Here is a 26,020-nt window from a genome sequence, read left to right as displayed (position 1 = left end):
ATTCTAATAGCCATATGACCTGGAAGATATGCTAAAATGTTATTAAGCAGAATACTGTTTATGTTGTACACTTAAAACTAATATGATGGGTTTTTTTAAAGGAATATTTTCTTAAAGTTTTTTTTTTGTTTTTTGTTTTTTGTTTTTTTTGTATTTATTTGACAGAGAGAGACACAGCAAGAGAGGGAACACAAGCAGGGGGAGTTGGAGAGGGAGAAGTAGGCTTCCTGCTGAGCAGGGAGCCAGTGTGGGGCTCAATCCCAGGACCCTGGGATCATGACCTGAGCTGAAAGCAGCCGCTTAATGACTGAGCCACCCAGGCACCCCAAAACTAATACATTGTCATATATCAATTATATCTTAGTAAAAGGTAAGAAAAAAAGAATCCTGATTCCATCATTTCTGTGAATCTTAAACTTTTCACCTTTCAGGCTCCAACAAATAGCTGGACCCCTCCTCATGTTATAAAATTTCTCTCCCAGTTAAACCCCACAAGGCAAACAGTGCATCTTTTTAACAGTAAGCCTTCTGAAAGTGGCAACTACTGTTTATTCATCTTTGTTCTTCCAACATGGAACATCTTTATTTTCCCAACAGTGTGTGCACTTAATGACTGTAGTATCATACAACAGGATGAAATCTAAAAGACTCTTTTAAGACAGGATTTGTTTTTATATTCTGGACCAGCACAAACAACTCACCTGATCTAGGAAATCTGTCTCTTTATGGAGATAGATATCTACTGAGCACTATATCCAAGTACCATGCTAGACTCTTTATAAACATTATCTCATTTAATTCTTATAATAATAACCCTATACTACTAGGTATTGCTAGTATCCCCAGTTTACAGTTGAGATAACTGAGGTATATGAGGTGGAATTACTTGCCTGAAAACACACAATAAAGAGGAACAGATGGAATTCAAGAAAGTAAAAGCCTGGGGTGCCCAGGTGGCTCAGTCAGTTAAGCTTGCTCTCTCTCTCTCATAAATAAATAAATAAATAAATAAATCTTTTTAAAAAAGAATATGTAATCCATTCACATGGCTAAAATAATTGTTTTAAATTAACCAACAGAGTTTCCTTTCTGTCCGGTCTGTTCCATTCCCACACTCTCCTGATAGGTATCTACTATTGTTAATTTTTTGTGTATCTTTCCAGAGATATTCTTTGTATATGAAATGTAAGAAAGTGAAAATATTCTCATGTTTCATTTTTAAACTTAAGAGGAATGGATAAACACCGATTTGCATCTTGCTTTTCCGCTAATACTTCTAGGAGATCCTTTTGTGTGGGTGGCTCAGTCAGTTAAATGTCTGACTTTGGCTCATTGTGGGGCTCCCTGCTCAGCAGGAAGTCTGCTTCTCCTTTTCCCACTGTCCCTCTGCCCACTGGTGCTCTCTCTCTCTCCCTCAAATAAATAAAATCTTTTAAAAAGGAGTGTCCTTATTCTCAGGGCAGCTTTGTGGGCACTGTATTTAATGATGCATATTTTATCAGTTTTCAATCTTTCCTTACAACAAAAATCATCCAATAAATACCTTTGTACATGTGTCATTTCACATATCACACATCTTCTCACACATTTCTCCCCTTTAGAATAAGTTTCCCAAAATGAAACTATTGTATCAAGAGGTGCGTTCAGCCCTTCCACACAATCACGCTGAGCTTGTACCCCCACCTGGAATCAGGTCACAACCTCAGCTGCGCCTGCCGCCTGCCACTGCCTCTGGACAATGGACCCCTGCAAAGTGAGCGAGCTTCGGGCTTTCGTGAAAATGTGTAAGCAGGATCTGAGCGTTCTGCACACCGAGGAAATACGTTTCCTGCAGGAGTGGGTGGAGAACATGGCGGGTAAGATACCACCTGCCACTCATACAACTAAATCAGAAGACAGAATCAAGGAATAAAAACCAGATAGTAAGAAGGCAGAGGAAAACATAAAGATGGATGAACCATCAAGTGAGGAGAGTGATCTAGAAATTGACAATGAAGGTGTGATTGAACCAGCTACCGATGCCCCTTAAGAAATGGGAGATGAAAATGTAGAGATAACCGAGGAAATGATGGATCAGGCAAATGATAAAAAAGTGGCTGCCATTGATGCCCTAAATGATGGTGAACTACAGAAAGCCATTGACTTGTTCACAGATGCCATCAAACTAAATCCTCGCTTGGCCATTCTGTATGCCAAGAGAGCCAGTGTCTTCATCAAATTACAGAAGCCAAATGCTGCCATTCGAGACTGTGACAGAGCTATTGAAATAAATCCTGATTCAGCTCAGCCTTATAAGTGGCGTGGGAAAGCACATAGACTTCCGGGCCATTGAGAAGAAGGAGCACATGATCTTGCCCTTGCTTGTAAACTGGATTATGATGAAGATGCTAGCGCAATGCTGAAAGAAGTTCAACCAAGGGCCCAGAAAATTGCTGAACATCGGAGAAAATATGAGCGAAAACCTGAAGAGCGAGAGATCAAAGAAAGAATAGAAAGGGTTAAGAAGGCTCGGGAAGAACATGAGAGAGCCCAGAGGAAGGAAGAAGCCAGATGACAATCAGGAGCTCAGTATAGCTCTTTCCCAGGTGGCTTTCCTGGGGGAATGCCTGGTAATTTTCCTGGAGGGATGCCTGGAATGGCAGGAATGCCTGGGCTCAATGAAATTCTTAGTGATCCGGAAGTTCTTGCAGCCATGCAGGATCCAGAAGTTATGGTGGCCTTCCAGGATGTGGCCCAGAACCCAGCGAATATGTCAAAATATCAGAGCAACCCAAAGGTTATGAATCTCATCAGTAAATTGTCAGCCAAATTTGGAGGTCAAGCATAATGCCCTTCTAACAAATAAAGCCCTTGCTGAAGGAAAAGCAACTTCGATCACCTAATGGATGTTGCAATAATACAAACCAGTGTACCTCCGACCTTCTCATGAAGAAAGCTGGGGTGCTGTGAAGAGAATCCCTACCCCTCTGCTCCCCATGCAACTGAAACATTCTACAATGGTTTGCCATTAGGGTATTCATTCAGATAATATTTTCCTACTAGGAACTACAAACTTTAAACACTTTTTAAACCTTAAAAATATTTAAAGACATATTAAAAGGGCGTGTTAGTCCCTACATTTTTCTTTACTAATCATTTCAGTTTTTTTCCTTTGGATTAACTGGGCAAGGAAGATATTTCAGTGTGGAAGATTCATTGCTCAGTTATAATGAGTGAAATAAAGGTTTATTAGTGGGAGGCAAAAAATACATTAAAATAGATGAAGTTTGAGTTAGAGATACAGTTTCTGAGGCATTTTGACTTGTCTTTTTAAATGCTTTATTTTTTTTTTTTTTTTTTTTAAAGATTTTATTTATTTATTTGACAGAGAGAAATCACAAGTAGATGGAGAGGCAGGCAGAGAGAGAGAGAGAGAAGCAGGCTCTCCGCTGAGCAGAGAGCCCGATGCGGGACTCGATCCCAGGACTCTGAGATCATGACCTGAGCCGAAGGCAGCGGCTTAACCCACTGAGCCACCCAGGCACCCTAAATGCTTTATTTTTTGAACACAGTTTATTTTGATAGAACCCATGGGACCACCAGTATTACAGTCGGACCTGGGTAGGGACCGGAAGTGCTTGGTAGGGCAGCAACAACCTTACTCCTTTTATACAGTGTGTACCCTTGTGCAGATGCATTTAAATCTTACACTGTGGTGAAGGGATGATTTTTATAATGCTGCAGTAGACTTGGATTACTTAGCTGTGTTCTTGTCTGATATAGAAAATAAATGTTTTGCATTATTTCCACATAGGGGAAATTTTTTTTTTTTAAATATTTCTGTGTTTAGAGTGACCTTTCCTGGTCAGAAAATACCCATCTCTTTGTGTGTTTTCTGCTTATTTTCATGTCCCCCCTTCTCCCCTCCCAGTACTCTTTGGGCTAAAGATAGTCTTTTTTCACTGGCATCATCACTATTATCATCATTCACAGCATAATTGTGCAAGTATATGTAATGCTGGGTTTACTATGTAATACATATAGTGATTATGTAAGGTAATACCCATAACAGTTGTAGTTTCTTACTTGGCCAAGCGATTGCATATCTAAATGTTAGGTTTCTGCTTTGGTGAGATCTTAACCATCTCAGAAGATGTTGGAAGGAGGGACTCCCTTTGATATTCAGTCTTCTGAGGAAATACCTGTTGCAGTTGGAGTTTATCTGACATTATTCATCTTCGTAATTTGGAGAGTATGAGGTTTGAATTCATTGATGTACATAGAGGGGAACCAAATTTCTTGATCCAATATGAATTATAAAATTGATGAGATCCATGGTTCTTCATTGTGGGGTTGATGGCATTATGAGTCATTGTGTTCTTATTCAGCTCTTGAATACTGCACCATATTCCCCACCTCTACTTTTTTCCTTTCCTCTCCTCCAAGGATAAAGAAATGATGGATTTTCTGTTGTACATTCAAATCTTAACATTAATTAAGACTAAGTCTAGGCACTGTACTAGAAATTGCTAGGTTTCTACCTTTCCAATTTAAAGTGCTGGTGTTCAAAAACAGTTTTCAAGGGATGAGACCCTCTATACTTTGCTTATTTGAAGAATCAGTGGCAGGAGCAGTGAAGAAAATTCCATGGAATAATTTCTGAAATAGCACATTTCTGAAGTCATAAGTAAGTTGATTCATGTTCTAACCCTTTACTGTACACAAGCAAATAGAAATGCATCTGTTATATAAGTGAGAAAAGGCTGTATGCTAACTGAGCATGCTTTTTAAATCCTTTAAAAATACTCAGCATATAAACTTGCGTTTGAGCTTGTCAGTGGTTTTTTTGTTGGTAATTTGTGTTCTCTCTCGAATTTTCTAATGTGTGCTGTGAACAACCCAAGAAGACCAGTTCCTTTTGGGTTCCTTATTTGATTTACTTTTTACTTAATTATTTATTACTTAAGTACATTCTAACATTGCAGATATTACCGTAAGTGGGTAAAAGTAAAATTGGTCTTCAGGAAAAAAAAAAAGAGGTGCGTTCATTTGTAATTTTGAGAGATAATGCCAAACCGTCCTCCGCTAGGGTTATAGAAATTGCCAGTCTTATCAGTTGAGTTGAGAAAGTACCTGCTGGCCTACAGCCTTACCAACAGTGTTTTCAAATCCTCCGTCTTTTGCTAATCAGATGATGGAAGATAACATTTCAGTGGGTCTAATTTGTATGTCTATTATTATGAATCAGGAAGAGGTTTTTTTTTTTTTTTAAGATTTTTATTTATTTATTTGACAGACAGAGATCACAAGTAGTCAGAGAGGCAGGCAGAGAGAGAGGAGGAAGCAGGCTCCCTGCTGAGCAGACAGCCTAACTCAGGGCTCGATCCCAGGACCCTGGGATCATGACCTGAGCCAAAGGCAGAGGCTTTAACCCACTGAACCACCCAGGGGCCCCGAGTTTTTTTTTTTTTTTTTTAAGATTTTATTTATTTATTTGACAGAGAGAGAGATCACAAGCAGGCAGAGAGGCAGGCAGAGAGAGAGGGAGGATGCAGACTCCCCGCTGGGCAGAGAGCCCGATGCGGGGCTCGATCCCAGGACCCTGAGATCATGACCTGAGCCGAAGGCAGTGGCTTAACCCACTGAGCCACCCAGGCGCCCCAGGAAGAGGTTTTTTGTTTTTTTTTTTTAAAGATTTTATCTATTTATTTGACAGAGAGAAGCACAAGCAGACAGAGGGAGAGGGAGAAGCAGGCTCCCCACTGAGAAGAGAGCTTGCCATGGGGTTCTCTGGGATCCCAGGACCCCAGGGTCATGACCTAAGCTCAAGGCAGATGCTTAACTGACTGAGCCACCCAGGCCCCCAGGAATTGTTTTTTAATGGGCTTTTTTAAAGAGAAGTTTTAAGTTCACAGCAAAATTGAGAAGATACAGAGAGTTTCTCTATACTCCCTGACCCCATACATGCACATTCTACTACACTATCAAATCTTGCACCAGAGAGATACATTTATTATCATTGAAGAAGCTTCACTGATACTTCATTATCACCCAAAGTTCATAGTTTACATGAGAGTTCACTTTTGGTGTTGTACATTCTTTGGGTTTGGACAAATTTACAATGACACATTTCTACCATTATAGTATCATATAGAGTAGTTTCACTACCCTAAAAATTCTCTGTGCTCTGCCAGTTCATCCCTCCTACTCCCCTATTCTGTAACAACCATTGCTCTTTTTACTCTTTCCATAGTTTTGTCTTTTCCAGAATGTCATACAATTGGAATCATACTGTATGTGGCCTTTGCAAACTGGCTTCTTTCACTTAGTGATAGGCATTTAAGGTTCCTCCATCCCTTTTTCATGGCTTGATAGTTCCTTTCTTTTTAGTGCTGAATAATATTCCATCATTTAGATGTACCACATTTACTTATCCACTCACCTTACTGAAGGACATCTTGATTCTGTCCAAGTTTTGGCAATTATGAATAAGGCCAATATGTGAAGGCTGCTGTGTGAAGATTTTTGTACAAACATAAATGTTCAACTCATTTTGCTAAATACCAAGGAGTACAATTGTTAGTATGGTAAGAGTATGTTTAACTTTGTGAGAAACTGCCAAACTGTCTTCCAAAAAGTAGCTTAACATTTTGCATTCCCACTATAATAAATGAGAGTTCCTATTTATCTACATCCTTGTCAGCATTTGGTGTTATCTCTTTTAGATCTTGGCCTTCTAATGTGTAGTGGAATTTCACTGATGGAATTTGCAACTCCCTAATGAAAATATGATGTTGAGAATCTTTTCATATGTTTATTTGCCATCTGTATATCTCCTTCAGTGAATTGTCTATCAGATCTTTTGCTCATTTTTAAATTGTGTTTTCTTATTGTTGGGTGTTTAGGGTTCTTTATATATTGTAGGTAACAATCCTGTATCAGATATGTCCTTTACAAGTATATTCTCCCAGTCTCTGGTTGTTTCCACATTCTCCTGAAAGATGAGTCTTTTTTTTTTTTTTTTTAAATGAGGAAGAACCATTATAGTGTCATCGTTCTTTTATGGGTCTTTTCTATGAATTGTCTGTTCAAATCTCTTGATGGGCTGAATTTTATTTTATTTTATTTTTTGATCGGCTGAATTTTAAACTCATTTGGTTGCTAGACTTGAGCAGAAATTACCCTGTCCTAGAGCCATCCATGTCTCTATTCACAAATCCCTTCAAACTGACATTTCAGATCAACCCATTTTGTATTTATGCCGTTGGAAAGCTAATTCTGTATGAAATGAAATTTAGTGGTAAAACTCACAACTGCAAATTTCTCATTTTTAAGCCAATAATGTTTGCTGGCAATAACTTCTTACCTTTCACTATCACTTAAATAATAGAGAACAAACTTCTGACCTTTGTTATGCTGGACCAGTGTTATGCTGGAGTTAACTGTTCAACTTTCAGGAGTTCTGTAAGCCAGTTGTTAATGCCATTATTAAGAATTAACTTACATAAACTTATAGGACTTCATATTTTGTATCCCAGTAAGTTCAAGCCCTCTTTTTCCTTTTTGTTGGAAAAACACAAGATAATATTTGAGATAATTTTAAAGTAAAAAAAGAATGGATGAATGAAAAGGAACCACTGCAGATTTTAAACTCCATCCTTATTTAGCTATTATACTCTTGGATATTTCTTTCTTTCTTTTCCTCTCTGCCAGTATTTGTCCACATGCATAGTATTATTTATATATTCACTCTTACAGTATGCTCTTTTTATGTAGTTTAATATCACAAATCTTTTTTTTTTAAAAGATTATTTATTTATCTATTAGAGAGAGAGAGAGCACAAGAGCGGGAAGAGTCAGAGGGAGAACTAGACTCCCTGCTGAGCAGGGAGCCTGATGTGGGACTCAATCCAGGAACTCCGGAATCATGACCTGAGCCAAAGGCAGTCACTTAACCAACTGAGGAGCTCCAGCATAAATCTTTTCTTTGTGTTAAATAGATTTACAATGACTTAAAAGCATGCATGGCATTTGTGCGATGTGTCATGGTACAGCATCTAAGAGGGCCCCAATGATTTCCTGCCTCCTACTAGTCATGTCCTTATGCAGTCCCCTCCCCTTGAGTAAGGCTGCTCTTTTTTTTAAAAGTGATGGTTTTAAAATTTTTATTTATTTAAATATTTATTTATTTGACAGAGAGAGAGAGAGAGAGACAGTGAGAGCTGGAATACAAGCAGGGGGAGTGGGAGAGGGAGAAGCAGGCTTCTTGCTGAGCAGGGAGCCAGATGGGGGGGCTCAATGTGGGGCTCTATGTGGGGCTCTATCTCAGGACCCTGGGATCATGACTGGGGTTGAAGGCAGACGCTCAATGACTGAGCCACCCAGGCGCTCCGAGCAGGGCTGCTCTTATTGACTGACTTCTAAGTGTCGGAGGTGGAAAATTTTTCCTCCACTCTTAGGCTTGGTAATCAGGGGCCTATGAAATAAACTGACAAGAGATTAACAGGAGAAAAGACAAATGTTTAATTCCCATAATATGCAGGACCACAGAGTAATGGGACTGAAAGGGTCAGTTAGAATTTGGGGCCTATATATCATTTTGATAGGGAAAGGGAAGATGGAGAAAGGGCACTTACAGGAAAACAAATGACTTTTAGGGAAGATAAATGGGTCCTTAGGAAAACAGGTGGGTCATAGAATAGTTTTGTGACAATGTCTGTTTAGGTGATCTCTTGTCCTGGTGCTGACATCTGACTCTGCTGTTAAGGGTCAAACTTCCCTGATTCAGAAACTCCTTGGGAGATGATTTCTGACAGCTGAGTTCTTTGAGGAGGCTCTTTTAGGCAGGTAATAGGAGTTTGGGGGTGGGGAATGGGGAGCCTCTTCATCTGTTCATGTTTAAACACCTTAAGCTCAAAGTAATTTTTATGGTTGATCCCTTCATATGGAATAGAATATGGAAGAAATGATGATGTCATATCTGGAAATAGGTTATAAAACGACTGTGGTTTTCACGATGTGTTCTTTCTTTCTCCCTTTCTTGGCTTGCTCACTTCTAGAAGCAGCTATCTACCATGTAATAAAGCAGCCGTGTGAGAGGCTCTGGTGAGTCAGTGTAGAAGCAGATCTTCTGGGGCCTGTCAACAGCCACATGAGATAGCCTGGAAGTAGATATTGCTCAGCCAAGCCCTGAGAAGACTACAGCCTCATGACCCTGACCCAGAACCACCTAGCAGAGCTCCTTGCAGATGCCTGGTTCACAGAACTTGTAACATAATAAATATCTGCTGTTTTAGTTACTAAGTTTTGGGATAATTTGTTATGAAGCCATGGAGTACTGATACAGGAGCTAAGGATTTTATCCAACTAGTTGATTAATAAGGGAATTGGTAAGACATTAAGACCAAATGAGAATTTTGAGAATAGATAAAGAGAGAGAGGCAATGAAAAACAATGAAATAAATTTGTTAAGAGATGCAAATCTGACTAATATCTTATGGAATAATAAATTGTAATGTTTTAAGTTATCTTTTTTACAAACTGGAAATTAGTTATATTTCCATCAGACAAAATTCACATATATTTCTGCAGACAAGAATCTTTTGTATGACCATTAGTTTTCTACAATGTAACTTTCCAAAGAACTATAAAGTAGCCTAATTAGAAGAAAGATAGTCAAGGGGCACATCCCTGTAGAATCAAATTACCCCAATTTGTTTACTAGACAAGGCTAGCATTCTACTGAAAGGACACCAGTAATCTCTTTTGCCTATTTTCAAATTTTGGCCAATTTTTCTAGATACTTGTTTATGCTAAGACTTTATAATTACAATGTTTAATGGCTGTATACCATTCTAGCAATTTGAAACATCCTAATTTCTAATATTTTTTATTTTAAAAATTTAAAATTTTTATCTTTTTGGAGAGAAAATGTTTTTAAATTTATTCATTTGAGAGAGACAGAGTGATTATGAGCAGGAAGGGTAGAGGGAGAGGGAGAAACAGGCTCCCCGCTGAGCAGAGAGCCCAATGCAGGGCTCAATCCCAGGATGCTGCGATCATGACCTGAGCTGAAGGTAAATACTTGACCCACTGAGTCAATCAGGTGCTCCTAATATTTTTTATTATTGAAGTTTAGGTTGTTTCCATTTTTCTTATTTATTATATTAAATGGCATTTTAGTATTATTTTGCGTAAATATCTTAGTGTTGTAAGTAATGATTATATGAATTTTTCTTTAAGGTAAATCCCAGGGGTTAGATCAAAGTTTAAGGACAAGTGTGCTCTCCAGTGCCCTCGGGAGACTGGTTCTCACTCTGCCTTTCCAGTCTGGTATCCCTGTTTCTTTACATTCACTAGGCTGCCCACCAGATTGTTCCCCTCACCCTTCTGCTGCTAATAGTCCTGTGACCTCTACCTGGAATATTCTCCCTCCTCTTATCTAGGTCAGAGTTTCATAGATGGCTTTTAGGAGATTCACAAGCCTCTGAAAGAGAAATGTAAAATTTTGTCATACATATATATGCTTTGTGAGAGAAAGCCAGGGATTCGGTCAGCTTCTCAGAAGAGGTATGTGTATGCTGAGCTCTAGGTTGAGAAGAGTTTTCTTATGCCTTCAAGATTTACCAATCTTTCCCTCTTGGGAAAATATACATATATTTTTAAAAGATTATTTATTTATATATTTATTTGAGAGAGAGAGAGAGAGAGAGAGAGAGATAGATAGCAAGATAGAACACTATTCAGGGAGAGATGTAAGGGGAGAGGGGCACAAGGAGAAACAGCCCTCCCATCCAGTCAGGAGCCTCAGGTGGGGCTTGATCCCATGACCTGGACCAAAGGTAGACACTTAACCAACTGAGCCACCCATGCACCCTGAAAATATACATATTCTTTTTTTTTGAAAATATACACATTATTGATCTAGATTTGTACTAATACTCCTAAATTGTTAACTAATGGCTTTAAGGGGATTATTTTGTTTCTTCAACTTTTAGGACTTTTAAATGGTGGGCAGAAAGAATAAAAGGACAAAAATGAACACATTAGAGATAATATAGAGGAGGCATTTAGGATGATGTGTCATTGGTTTGGAACTCAAAAAATGGTAGCTACTATTGGTTCTTGCTAAAATGCTTATTAGGGGCGCTGGGTGGCTCAGTGGGTTGGACCTCTGCCTTCGGCTCGGGTCATGATCTCGGTCCTGGGATCGAGCCCTGCATTGGGCTCTGCTCAGCAGGGGCCTGCTTCTCCCTCTCTCTCTCTGCCTGACTCTCTGTCTACTTGTGATCTCTATGTCAAATAAGCAAATAAAAAAAATAAAATGATATGTTTCTTAGGTGAGAGGCAATGTAACAGGGGCTCTAGATGCCAACTGAGGTTTGAATCCTGGCTTTGGTACTATGCTGCATGACCTTGGAAATGTTGCTCAGATTCTCTATGCCTCATTCTCCTTAGCTCTAAAATGAGGATAACAGGGGTGCCTGGGTGGCTCAGTGGGTTAAAGCCTCTGCCTTTGCTCAGGTCAAGATCCCAGGGTCCTGGGATCAAGCCCCACCTCGGGCTCTCTGCTCAGCGGGGAGCCTGCTTCCTCCTCTCTCTCTGACTGCTTCTCTGCCTACTTGTGATCTCTGTCAAATAAATAAGTAAAATCTTAAAAAAAAAGTTCCATATGCTTAAAAAATAAATAAAATGAGGATAATAATAATACCAAATTCATGCAACTGTTAAGATAATTACCTAAGATAATGTTTGTAAAATGTTCTGAATGGCATCTGGCACATAATAAATGCTTGAAAAAGGTCACTATTATTCCAGATGGAAGCACTTTTATATGTTTTCTAACATTTGGAAAGATCTATGAGGATTTTTTTTCATTCTTATAGTTGAAAATTTCTAAACATACACAAAAATAGAATAGTAAAATGAATCCCTAGGTACCCAGGAACCCAGCTTCAGTAATTATCAACACATGGCCAGTCTTGTTTCAATACCTATCCACTTTCCCCCACACTTGGATTATTTTGAAGCAAATACCAGCCATAACATCATTTCATTCAGTATGTATCTCTAAAAGATAAGAACTCTTTGAAGAGTTTATTAACCTCTTTTTTTTTTTTTTTTAAAGATTTTATTTATTTATTTGACAGAGAGAAATCACAAGTAGATGGAGAGGCAGGCAGAGAGAGAGAGAGAGAGGGAAGCAGGCTCCCTGCTGAGCAGAGAGCCCGACGCGGGACTCGATCCCAGTACCCTGAGATCATGACCTGAGCTGAAGGCAGCGACTCAACCCACTGAGCCACCCAGGCGCCCTATTAACCTCTTTTAATAGGTAGACTAACTGAGGCTCAGCGAGGTTAAGTAACATTCCCAAAGTGACCCAGCAGGTATTAACCAAAATTCAAATATAAGATTGACTTCTTTTACTTGGCCATTTGCTGAATAATACAAATATCCATGACCTGAAGGTTAGGCATCAAAACTCTAAATTTAAATAAATAATCTTAGATTTTAAAATTTAGAAGGAAAAATCAGAACAGAATAAAAGCGTAGGTATTCAACACTGAGAAGGAATAGAGCACTGATTAAGTTCCTTTAGATTTATTTTTTCTTCGGTTGAAAGGATTCATCTTCATCTTTGAAGTCATCAAGCATGAAGTGTGAAAGTAGGGCACCAATTGTTCAGACTGTGCATGGTGAATAACTGAGCTAATGTTTCTTTTCCAGCTTCCAGCACTAAAACAAATACCCCTGCACCTGTTTGCAGTTCGTCACATTTTCAAAAGGAAATACTATTTTCCTTGCGATATGATTACTTAAGAGGAAGAGTGTGCAGCTGGAAGGCACATGTAGGGAATTAAAATTCTAGCTCACCATCACACCATGGTGCACCGGCACCATGACAGCTTTCAACAAATATTAATTGATGATGTTGGAAATGGCAATAATCATAATGATGTGGTTGACATAAACCATAGAAACCACACGAAGGAGCAGGTAAACAAGTCAGTTATATGTCTGTAAACAGCAGCTTTGGAGTTTGCCTGAAGAAAAGGCTGAAGAGGTGGTGTACACACAGCAGCACCTAAAATCACAGGCTTTGGAGCCAGCAAGAATTCTGATCCCCTACTGCCAAATGCGTGACCTTGAACACATTACTTGACATCTCCAAGCCTCAGTTTCTGCATTTGTAAAATGGGGATAATAGGACCTATTGCATAGTGTTGTTACAAGGTTTAACTGAGATCATGTGACTGAGTTACAATGATTAAAATTATTTGGGATTTACAGGGAAATGTCCCCCAAGCTTGAGCAAATAAGGAAAGTTAAGACTGCTTTTCTGAAGCAGAGAAAGGAAACTAAGTGTTCTCAGACTGGCAATAATGTATCTAGAAAAAGACTGGATCATTGATAAGAGAATAAATATCCCAGCTTCACCTGGTAGCCTAGAGAGGCTCTAGCGGCCGGGTTAAGTTTGTTAACAGAGAGAAATGAACAGGCTAGTATCTAAGTCCAGTGATAGTGATGGATAACTGAATTAGCATTTGGATCCTGTGCATTTGGCGTAGCCCAAGTCTGTCTTGCAGGCCCTGGTCACTGTGAGGTCTTTCATAGGAAAGGACAGATCAAGCCAGACTGACTTTATGCATACAAATCACTTAGAGGTCTTACTAAAATGCAGATTCGGATTTGTTAGGTCTAAGATAGGGCCTGAAAGGCTCCCAGGTGATGCTGACTGTGCTGGCCCCCAGACCACACTTGGAGTAACAAAACTACAGGCAACACACCACCCTTCCACTTACACCTCTACTTTCAACAGGAATTAATATTTATCATCCTCTCCTTCTTTTGGGGGTGACAACTTTCTAGCTCAGAACCTAATGCTTGCTATCCAGGATCTCCATATCTAAGGACTGGAACAAGCCTTGGACTTCTTCCTTTGTTTTGTTCCTTTATACCTAGATGGAGGGCAGGATGGGACATTAATGGGTCCCAAATGGGGATGGGGGCAGGAGATGGGACAAACCTCCTCTCTAGTCTATGTATCCTGTCTGAGGTAGACTGAAGCTGAGAGAGAGGGAAAAGTGTTCTTGGTCACAGGTCCCGGGGAAGCTCAAGGCAAAGCAGGGAAAGCTGAAGCAAAACAGGTTGACTAAGTGGGAAGAGATGGCAAGAGGGTGGTGAAGAGATGGTGGTAGGTGACTGCTTGGGAGCCAGGAGACCTCAGCATACTGGCAGAGCGTGAACTGGTGGCTAGCATGACAGTATCATTACTCCTGCGCCAGGTAAGTCTAAATTTGAACCTAAGGCCACTTTCAAGCCATATTCAGACTTGAGTTTGCTGAAATAAGGAACAGGCAATATGGAGATTTTAGGGTATCTTATTTCTAAAAATGTTGATTTGCTCATCTGAAAACAAATAAGATTAATGGATTATGTAAAACTTAATTAGAAGCAAGATTAAAACTTATCTATAATCTTTATATGAATGGTATTATGTAAAAATAAAGTGCAACATGTCAGAAGAAAATTAACCACCACTATGTTAATTATAAAAACCTTGTCCCTGTGTTTTTTCTCTGATAAGGAAAATCTTGTTATAATTCTAAAGTCTGAATGAAGGCATTTATTTTTTTATTTTTAAAGATTTTATTTTATTTATTTGACAGACAGAGATCACAAGCAGGCAGAGAGGCAGGCAGAGAGAGGAGGAAGCAGGCTCCCCGCCGAGCAGAGAGCCCGATGCAGAGCTCGATCCTAGGACCCTGGGATCATGACCCGAGCCGAAGGCAGAGGCCTTAACCCACTGAGCCACCCAGGCACCCCCTGAATGAAGGCATTTTAATATTCCTTTTTTCCTGCATGTTAAATGTCTTATTGAACTTAAAATTAGAAAATTTTTGTCTTTCAGAAAGTTCTACTTAGCTTTTTTTTTTTTTTAAAGATTTTTTTTTTTTAATTTATTTGACACAGAGAGAGAGAGAGAGTTCACAAGTAGGCAGAGAGGCAGGCAGAGAGAGAGGAGGAAGCAGGTTCCCCACTGGGCAGAGAGCCCAATGCGGGGCTTGATGCGGGGCTCGATCCCAGGACCCTGGGATCATGACCTGAGCAGAGGCTTTAACCCACTGAGCCACCCAGGTGCCCCAGTTCTACTTAGCTTTTAAACAGTGTTTAAAACTGTTCAAAATTTAATTATTATGACCAACAACATAAGATAAAAGCTTGTAGTCCCTCAAAGTAAATCACAATAAATGAAAGGGCTTTATTTCCTTCAAAAGGAACTGTCTAAATAAAGGAAGAAAATTGTATATTAAGCTGAGCATAACATTGTTTGCTGCTACAGAAAAAAACCAATAGGCACACAATGGCTTGGGGTCTAGCAAACAACAGAGCATGCAATTAATCACATAGTCTTGACTTTGATCTCAGCTAGATTTCTGACCTTGGGAAGCCACTTTATTGCTCTTAGCCTCATTCCTCCTCTGTAAAATGAAGAATTAGACTAGCTGGTATTCAGTCCTAATGTTCCACTGATTTAGTAGAAGCCCACTTTTGACTGTGAGAGCATCAAAAAGTATTTGTCATTCCCATAGCACTGAATGTCTTAGTAAGTGGAGACCCAGAGAGGTGAAAAAGTGTTACAGGGGCAGAGTTTGGTGAAACTTCAAGTTGTGTGACTTCTAGCTAGGGACCCTTTCTACAATATTATGCCTCTTGAAATTCTTTCCACAGCCGAATGTTCCTGCTATCAGAAAGAAAATGCATTGAAATAAACCACAGAAGACATTGGTTTAACACAATTTCCTCTGTGGAAAGTGTTAGTTTTCTGGGTGGCTTAATACAAGTTACAAGTTATAACCGACTAATTATGAGTATAAATTTTGTTAGATAACCACATGAAAGCAGATCAAATTCTTTTATATAGCCAGAATGGATAGTTTCAAGATCACACAGTACTGGTTCTCTTGGTCTGTGAGTGACCTGAGGTAGACATGTCTGGTTCATCTGTGCGGTTAGCAAGGCAGACACTCTGCATCTAGGAGATTCTCCCGGTGGTGCAGGGCTCTAGGGCAAAGGAGTGGACCTGCAGCATTAGGAAGAGGAGATCTGAAAGGGAAGATACACTTAGGAGAACCAAGCAATCTATGGAAAGAGATCTTACAGTGGAATTCAAACAAGAGTTTGTCTGTCCTCAGCACAGGCACATGAGAAGGGATGGTAGATGCCCTTATCAACACACAGTGAGCTCGGGGATGTGGAGTGGGGTAATGGAAAAGAACAGTAAACCACATCCTTTTTTTTTTTGTAGGTATACCCTGTCCCTCCCCACTCTTCTTCCTTTGAGAAAGTTTTAACATTACTATATACTTAGTGTACCTGGACATAGTACTTGAAAATGGAAAACTAGATGGTGAAATCATTCACATATCTTTATGTAATATTTATTTAACACTGAAAATGTGCCAGGCACTGTTAAAAGTACTTTCCAAATAAATATTAAGTCATTTAATCCACACAACTCTAAGAGGAGGGTGTGATTTTACATCTTACAGATGAGGAAACTGAGGCACAGAGAGGAACAGTAACTTGTCCAAGGTCATTCAGTTAGGAAGTGGCAGAGCCCAGGAGGTCTTCTCCTGAACCCACACTTTGCTTTCTCCTTAGGAAAGGACCACAAAGCAAGTGGTGAGAGGGTCATTTGTCCTTTTGGTTGTTTGACTTTTTTTTTTTTTTAAAGATTTTATTTATTTATTTGGCAGACAGAGATCGTAAGTAGGCAGAGAAGCAGGCAGAGAGAGGTGAAGGTGGGGGAAGCAGGCTCCTGCTGAGCAGAGAGCCAGATTCGGGGCTTGATCCCAGGACCTTGGGATCATGACCTGAGCCGAAGGCAGAGGCTTTAACCAACTGAGCCACCCAGGCGCCCCTCACTGTTACTCTTATGGGACAGGCTGGGTGTGGGTAAGGGGGTGAGTCAAGGTATCTTAGTTTGGGGAATTGGACCCTGATATATCAAAGAAGGTATTTCCAGAGTTTGGCCATCTCAGTCCTTCCCTATTGCAAGAGATATTTTGGCTCTGTTTGAACCTGCAGCTCGGTGGGTTTGTTCTACCACCAGTCAGATCATTCCCAAACAATGCCTCTGCTCGGGATCCCAGCGGCACCTCTCTAGGGAAGATTTTTGAAGTTTCTCAGGGTATTTGGTCATAATCTTCCTCAGCTGGGTAGACTAGTTTCCTGTAGCCAAACACACTCAATTCTCTGGCCCAGTAAACAAGTATTGAATTTAAATTTAACTGACTTCACCAATTAGAAACCGGTATTGCTCCTTGTCTTAGGGAAGGGAGGACAGGGAGAGGGAAGAGCTTGGGAGGGGTTCAGTTTCTGAAGCAAGAAGTTAGATGAAGTCAGACTTAACACACATTAGGAACATTTAAGAGAGGATCATTGGGGGCGCCTGGATGGCTCAGTGGGTTAAAGTCTCTGCCTTAGGCTCAGGTCATGATCTCAGGGTCCTGGGATCGAGCCCCCCATCGGGCTCTCTGCTCAACAGGGAGCCTGCTTCCTCCCTCTATTTCTGCCGGCATCTCTGCCTACTTGTGATCTCTCTCTGTCAAGTAAATAAATAAAATCTTAAAAAAAAAAAAAAGGATCATTGACAACTAAGAAGAAGCCGAGACCAGACCAGGCTAGCCTGGCTAACTGAAAACCACATCCCATTTCCCATAAGAGTTGATGTCTGAGACCTCCTTTTTCTTTCTAAATTTTATTTGGGAAAAAAAAATAACTACAGAAAGGTTCTGAAAAAAAATGTAACAAACATATGTTATCACCTAGAACAAAAACCTAGAATGTATAAACATTGTAATATATGCAGTGATATTTGTAATATATGCAGTGATATTTTTTTTTTTTGGCAATGATTTTTGTTTTAAGATTTTATTTTTAAGTACAACATGGGGTTCAAACTTACAATCCTGCATTCAAGAGTTGCATGCTCCACCGACTAAGCCAGCCAGGAGCCACTCATGCAAAGAATTTTCCCTTCCTCTCTTTCCTTCCTTCCTCCCTTCCTTCCTCTCTCTTTCTTTCTTTCAAGATTTTATTATTTCTTTGAGAGAGAGCGAGGGCATGTACGTGTGAGAGAGAGAGCACAAGTGGGGTGATGGGTAGGAGAAGCAGACTCCCTGGTAAGCAGGGACCCAATGTGGGGCTTCATCCTGTGACTCTAGGATCATGACTTCAGCCAAAGGCAGACACTTAACCAACTGAGCCACCCAAGTGCCCTGCAATGATTTTTTAAAACACAAATTTTTCTTCCTTTTTCTAGACTCCTCCTTTATTTATCTTCCCTTTCCTACCTCTACCCATATTAGATTCCTGAAGCCATATTAACAAGCTAGTCTTTAAAAACATTTTATTACTTATATAATCCAACAAAAATTTAATTTTTAAATGATTTTATTTTTTTATTTGAGAGAGACAGAGAGAGAGAGAGAGAGAGGCTGACTCCCTGCTGAGCAGAGAGCCAGACATGGGGCTCAATCCTAGGACCCTGAAGATCATGACCTGAGCTGAAAACAGACACTTAACTGAGTAAGCCACCCAGGCATCTCATCTACAAAAATCTATTTAGTTATATCTATTCATACATGTATGTGTGTATGTATATGTATGTATGTATGTATGTATATATATATATATATATTTTTTTTTTAAGGGATCTGTTTGTCAGGAAAAATTGTGAAAAAATTTTAAGTGGACTAACAAAAAGATTACTAGTGCCTGCCTCATGCACCCTTCCCAGTTACCCCAACCTTCATTGTCTTTGAACTATTTTATAACACTGTAAATTCTAGAAAGCAGAGGATAATGCAGATGTTATCGTCCAGAAAAATGGAAATGAATTATGTCTGGTGGAATGCAACTGATCATTGACTGCCCAGTTGATAGACCAATTTTGTATCTAATTGTAAAATGTATTTCAGCATTGTTTATTCTTCTTTGAACCCCATTATAACATCTTGGTGGTTCCCTTATTAATTAAAGAGTCAAATAAAATTTTTGATACATGTTTATATTTGTATCAGTCATGATTTTACCTTTCCAAAGAATGCATACTTTTAACTATTTTGGAGGTTATCCACCAGGATGTCAATGGAGTCACATGAAAGGGCCAGGTAAATTACACTGCTGTCTAAACAAGTATATATACCTCACGGGTGGCTAAAGCCCAGATACTTATTTTTTGACTTGTAGAGGTGAATGCTAGTTGGCAACAGATTTTTAACTCGGGGGACTGTTTCCCTACTTTCTCCTCTACCAATATTGTGCTTTATTTTTTGTGTCTGTATTGCTTACGGCTGGTAAGTTGTTCTCCAAACTTGACAGCGATGATTGGGAATGTGGTTTTAAGGTCTAATTGGTGAAATATGCAGATGGATGATACCTATCTATTTCTGTGGGTAAGAGAAAAACAGAGATCTGGTTTTCTGGTTTGTTAGTCTTGCTTGTTTGTCTGTTTGTCTACTTTAAGACCATGCATACCACAAAGGAGAACAGCTTCTCATGGGAGGATAACAACGCTTTGATATCTAAAGTAATGAGTTTTTGTGTTTCTGTGTTTATTCTACTTTTTAAAAAAGATTTTATTTATTTATTTGTCAGAGAGAGAGAGTGTCCAAGCAGACAGAGAGGCAGGCAGAGTCAGAGGGAGAGAAGCAGGCTCCCTGCTGCTCTCCAGCCGGATGTGGGACTTGATCCCAGGATCCCAGGATCATGACTGGAGCTGAAGGCAGCGGCTTAACCAACTGAGCCACCCAGGTGTCCCTTCCGTGTTTATTCTTGACTTGTAGTTGAAATGATAGATTTAGAGCTATAAATCTAGATCTCTATCTATCCGTTTGTATGTAATTTAGAAAGCCCTTTACTTCTCTCTATAGAAGTGTGAAGTGTCTTCCTGTCTCTGGATGGTATTAATAAATTTGATTATAAAGTCTTCTAAATTAAAAGAGCTCTGTTCTGGTTGGCTTATAGAGATAAATACTCATATAAACAATTATTCCTAAAATTCCCTTAAATAAGGAAATAAAATATCTATTCCTTTAAATGTGCCAGACTAAAAAAAAATTCTAAAAGAAACTAACTCAGGGGGCGCCTGGGTGGCTCAGTGGGTTAAGCCGCTGCCTTCGGCTCAGGTCATGATCTTAGGGTCCTGGGATTGAGTCCCGCATCGGGCTCTCTGCTCAGCGGGGAGCCTGCTTTCCTCTCTCTTTCTCTCTCTCTCTGCCTGTCTGTCTGTCTACTTGTGATTTCTCTCTGTCAAATAAATAAAATCTAAAAAAAAAAAAAAGAAACTAACTCAGGAACATTTTAAGAATCCAAGTTCACATAATTAAGGTAAATCTTTGACAAATGAGACCGTAGATGAGGCAAAACTTTTCCTATACCCTTTTATGGTCTCTGGATGGCTTGAGAATTAAGTTCACATAGACAGATTAAGAAAAGAAAAGCAGGGCTTCTGGATGGCTCTGTCGGTTGAGCGTCTGCCTTTGGCTCAGATCATGATCATGGCTCAGGTGATGATCCCAAGGTTCTGGGATTGAGCCCTACATCTGCTTCTCCCTCTCCCTCTGCCATTCCCCTTGCTTGTGCCCACTCTCCCCTCTCTCTGTCAAATAAACACATAAAATCTTAAAAAAAAATAGCATATAAAATTTATTTTTACATGTATAGGAGAATCTTCACGGGAAAGTAAAGACCCCAAAAGTGGTTAGACCTAAGTGCTTTTATACTAGGTTGAACAAAGAATAGCAATTATGAAAAAGTAACTAAAAATATTTGGGGAAACTTGAGGAAAGTAGGGTTATTTTAATAAGGGTTTGTTTGTACAGATTTTTTGGACTATTTTGTCCTATCTTTGGTGATAGGAATGTTCTTCTCCAGATACAGAGAAGATGTCTTTTTTTTTAAATTTTTATTTATTTATTTTTTTATTTTTAATCTTTTTTTTTTTTAAGATTTTATTTACTTATTTGACAGGCAGAGATCACAAGCAGGCAGAGAGGCAGACAGAGAGGGGGAGGCAGGCTCCCCGCTGAGCAGAGAGCCCAATGTGGGGCTCGATCCCAGGACTCCAGGATCATGACCTGGGCCGAAGGCAGAGGCTTTAACCCACTGAGCCACCCAGGTGCCCCCAGAGAAGACGTCTTTTACATGGGAGTTTTATCTCCTGCTTGCAGAAAGAAAAGAGGAAGTCAGAGTGCCCTTCTTATATCTACTGTTTCTCAAGTGCCTTTAGCTCAAAATCATCAATAGGACAAATCAACATATTTTGAAGTGGCATCTTCTGAATCCCTTCAAGACTCATTTAACAGGGGCACCTGGATGGCTCAGTGGGTTGAACCGCTGCCTTCGGCTCAGATCATGATCTCGGGGTCCTGGGATCGAGCCCCGCATCGGGCTCTCTGCTCAGCAGGGAGCCTGCTTCCTCCTCTCTCTCTGCCTGCTTGTCATCTCTCTCTGTCAAATAAATAAATAAAATCTTAAAAAAAAAAGACTCATTTAACAATTTTGGTTTTTAAAAAAGGGATTTATCTTTTCTCTAATTTATCAGTGTTAGGTAAAAAATAAATGTACATTTTGTTCTACTTGGGATTTGTTTTTCCTAAACCTAAGGAGGTTTACTGACCAAATAAGCTAACACTACTTCTATATCACTTTAATTTAAAACAAAAAACAAAAAACAAAAAAATACAGTCCCTGACATCCAAGAACCGGCCTGGTGCTATCAGTTGCTGGGCTGAGCTCAGTGTTGCTAAGAGCCGGCTTGGCACTCACAGGTAGGACTTGATGGTCTTCTGCTGAACATGAGCTATTTCACAGAACATCAGCATCAGATAAGGCCAGGCCACTCTGTGATGGATTAAGACAAAAACAAGTCCATTCCAATGATCATGTCTGAACACAGACAAAGCAAGAACATTGTCCAAGCCATAAAATACCAAATATCTTCTTATACCAGCAAGTATGAGTAACTGCTGTTGCTTTACCAATTATAGCTCTAGGCTTGCTTTACTTTGTCCGCCCTCTGAATAATATTTGTTGAGATACTCACAGAATTGTCCTTACTTTCTGACAACCCCTGACCTAGAGTAAACCCTCTCTTCCTGTACTTTCTTCAACATTAACCAACCAAATCTCAAGTCCTGTCAGTCCTTTCTAATACCTTTCTACTGAGCCACCCGAAGGGGCCTATCATATATGCTCTTTCCTGCTGCAAGGAGTTATAAACCAAGCTTGTTCCACCACAGGAGCGTTCCTGATGGTCTCTGGCTAGTGGGCATTAATAATGTTTAATATTATGAAATACAAGATCATGTTCAACTAAATTGAACCATTAAACTGACAAATGTTTTAATTCAACAGTAATTATATTTTGCCATATGTATGATTTATAGTAACCTAATTGATTTCCAAGTTTTAAAAAAAGATTTTATTTAGTTATTTGACAGAGAGAGAGAGAAAGCACAAGAAGGAAGAGTGGTAGGCAGAGGGAGTGGGAGAAGCAGACTCCCCGCTGAGCAAGAAGCCAGTACAGGGCTCCATTCCAGGACCCTGGGATCATGACCTGAGCTGAAGGCAGATGCTTAACTGACTGAGCCTCCCAGGTGTCCCAATTTCCAAGTTCTTAAACTTAAAAAATAAGAGACTGATACTAAGTTAATAAATGGATAATCATTGAATACCTAGAAAAGTTCTAAGTAATGTTAAATACTGCATCATTGGTTATTACTAAGCATAGTTCAAGGTGTACATGGTTTTGCTTATTTTTATATGCTAGAAATAAGCTTTAATAAGCATGTTTTTATAAGCATGTTAATAAACATGTTCGCTTTTGTTGCTTTAAGAGGTTGAAAAGATATGTATAATCTGTATTACATATATTCATGAGCTTTGCTAGTCTGCTAGAAAACTCCTGTACAACTGGCAGTTCTCATTTATCCACCCCTGCCCCCAACCAACAATTTTCTTTGTGCAACAGAGTTTAGTCACTTTGGTTAAATGTTAGTCAATATAAGTGGTTCAGACTATTCTAGGAGTAATACTGACAGAGGAACTACAACCATGCATGTCTTTTTTTTTAATATATATAACATTTTTTTTTAACATACAACATATTATTTGTTTCAGGGGTACAGGTCTGTGCTTTGTCAGTCTTACACAATTTTTTTTTAAAAGATTTTATTTATTTATTTGACAGACAGAGATCACAAGTAGGCAGAGACACAGGCAGAGAGAGAGGAGGAAGCAGGCTCCCTGCTGAGCAGAGAGCCTGATGTGGGGCTTGATCCCAGGACCCTGAGATCATGAACTGAGCTGAAGGCAGAGGCTTAACCCACTGAGCCACCCAGGCGCCCCCAGTCTTACACAATTTACAGTGCTCACCAATACACAAATCCTCCCCAATGTCCATCACCCAGCCACCCTAATCGTCTCATCCCCCTCCATTCCAGCAACCCTCAGTTTGTTTCCCGAAATTAAGAGTCTCTTATGGTTTATCTCCCTCTCTGGTTACATCTTGTTTCCCTCCCTTCCCCTATGCTTCTCTGTCTTGTTTCTCAACTTCCTCATATCAGTGAAATCATATGATCATTGTCTTCTCTGATTGACTTATTTTGCTTAGCATAATACTCTCTAATTCCATCCGTGTTGTTGCAAATGGCAAGATTTTCGGGTTTTGATGGCTGCATAATATTCCATTGTATATATATACAACATCTTTATCCATTCATCTGTTGGTGACCATCTAGGCTCTTTCCATAGTTTGGCTATTGTGCTATAAACTTTGGAGTGTACATGCCCCTTCGGATCACTACATTTGTATCTCTGGGGTAAATATGGGGTAAATACCCAGTAGTGTGATTGCGGGGTCATAGGGTAGCTCTATTTTCAAATTTTTGAGGAACCTCCATGCTATTTTCCAGAGTGGCTGCTCCAACTTGCGTTCCCACCAACATCACAAGAGGTTTCCCCTATCTCCACATCCTCGCCAACACTTGTCATTTCCTGACTTGTTAATTTTAGCCATTCTTTTTTTTTAAAAAAAATTTTAGCCATTCTGATTGGTATATCTTTGTTTTCTAAGAGAAAAGAATAGGTTGTGTTCTAAAGAAGAAATTCTCAAATTTTTTAGTCTCCAGATTCCTTTTCACTCATACAAGAAAATTTCAAAGACTTTTTTATTGATTATTTAAAGTTAGCAGTGATGATTCAATTGCATGTTAACACACAATAAATAACATCTTTGTATTATTATGAAATAGCTTTAACTTCATGGATCTAAAACAGAACCAATGACCTAAATTATAGAGTGTCAGTTTATTCCAGAATATTAAAGAGCACGGTGAAGCACAAAACTTAAAAAGTTAATTTTATTTGCCTTGTGTCCATTTGGACTGCATAGAAACTGTCAACAAAATGAAAAGGCAACCTATGGACTCTCATAACTGCTAAAACGGCTATTATTAAAAAACATAAGATTATAAGTGTGGGTGAGGGTGTGGAAAAGGGGGGAATCCTGGTATACTGTTGATGGGAATGTAATGGTACAGCCATATGGACAATAGCATGGAAGTTCCTCAACAAATTAAAAATAGAGCTATCATATGATCCAGCAATCCCACTTTTGGATATTAATCCAAAGGAATTGAAATCAGGATCTTGGAGAGATAACTAAACTCTCATACTCACTGGTGCATTATTTACAACTGCCAAGACATAGAAACAATAAAATTTTTATCAATAGATGAGTGGATAAAGAAAATGTGGTATATACGAACAATGGGTTATTATTCAGCTTTAAACAGGAAAAAAATCCTGCCATTTGCAATAACATGGAATGGACACAGAGGACATTACACTAAGTGAAATAAATCAGACATAAAAAGACAAATACTGAATGACCTTACTTATATGTGGAATTTAAGATAGTCCAACTCATGGAAGCAGAGAGTAGAGTGATGGGGAGAGGGGAAATTTGGAAGGTGATAGCTAAAGGGTCAAATTCCAGATAAGTAAGTACTGGAGATCTACTACACAGCATCGTGCCTAAAGCTAACAATCCTATATTACACATTTAAAATTTGCTAATAGGGGTGCCTGGGTGGCTCAGTCAGTTAAGTGTCTGCCTTCAGCTCAGGTCATGGTCCTGGGGGTCCTGGGATCAAGCCAGGCCCCCTGCTCAGCGGAAAGTCTGCTTCTCCCTCTCCTTCTGCTGCTCTCTCACCTAGGGCTCTCTCTCTCTCTCAAATAAATAAATAAAATCTTAAAAAAAAATTTGCTAACAGAGTAGATCTTACATTAAGTGCTGTTACAACACACACATACACACACAGGCATACACACACTAATGACAACAACAGTAAAGAGATGGGGAGGAAGCTTTGGGAAGTAATGGGTAAGTGTGGCCTTGATGGTGGTAATGGTTTCACAGGTATATACTTATCTCCAAACTCATCGAGTTGTATATGTTAAATATATATAGCTTTTTATATGTCAATCATAGCTTAATAAAGTAGCACAAAAAAGTAAAAAAAAAAAATTTGCTTATAGTTCTTTTGGTCTTCAGCCTAAGTGTATATACATGCCAAATACTATGTTCAAAAGTTACTCGAGTTACTAATTTCTTTGTCTTTGGAATTTTGACCATACTCTGGTTTGACCTAATCATGATTTGAGTTATGGGCAAATTGCATAGCCAAGGAAAATCACAAACCAATCTACAGCCCAAACTGGAACCCATATCTAAGATCAAACCTGCTGACCAGTTCAAGTGTATCAGTTCAGATCAGTTTACAGTTCAGTCAGAATTCCAGCCAGTACCATCTCAATACAATGTGGGCTCAAGATTTATACCGACATAGAAAAACAACCATGTTATCCTCAGCTAAGAGATCAGCCCAACTCAGAACATAGTCATGTGACAGTTCAGCTTGACACAAAAATCAAATCTCTCCTGACTAATCCAGATTGGAACCAAAGC

General features: G+C 39.3%; 1 protein-coding gene and 1 pseudogene across 1 annotated transcript in view; one reads left to right on the top strand and one right to left on the bottom strand.

The window, feature by feature from the left end:
• The window catches only part of PIK3C2A (phosphatidylinositol-4-phosphate 3-kinase catalytic subunit type 2 alpha), a 170,102-nt gene that overhangs the window by 132,372 nt on the left and 11,710 nt on the right, over positions 1–26,020 (bottom strand). The window lies entirely within an intron of this gene.
• On the top strand, positions 1,739–2,864 carry LOC123387777 (annotated as a pseudogene).

This window comes from Mustela putorius, unplaced genomic scaffold, assembly GCF_011764305.1.
Source record: "Mustela putorius furo isolate JIRA1106 unplaced genomic scaffold, ASM1176430v1.1 tig00003859_pilon_pilon_pilon, whole genome shotgun sequence".
Taxonomy (NCBI): domain Eukaryota; kingdom Metazoa; phylum Chordata; class Mammalia; order Carnivora; family Mustelidae; genus Mustela; species Mustela putorius.
This window is presented reverse-complemented; position numbering and strand designations above follow the sequence as displayed.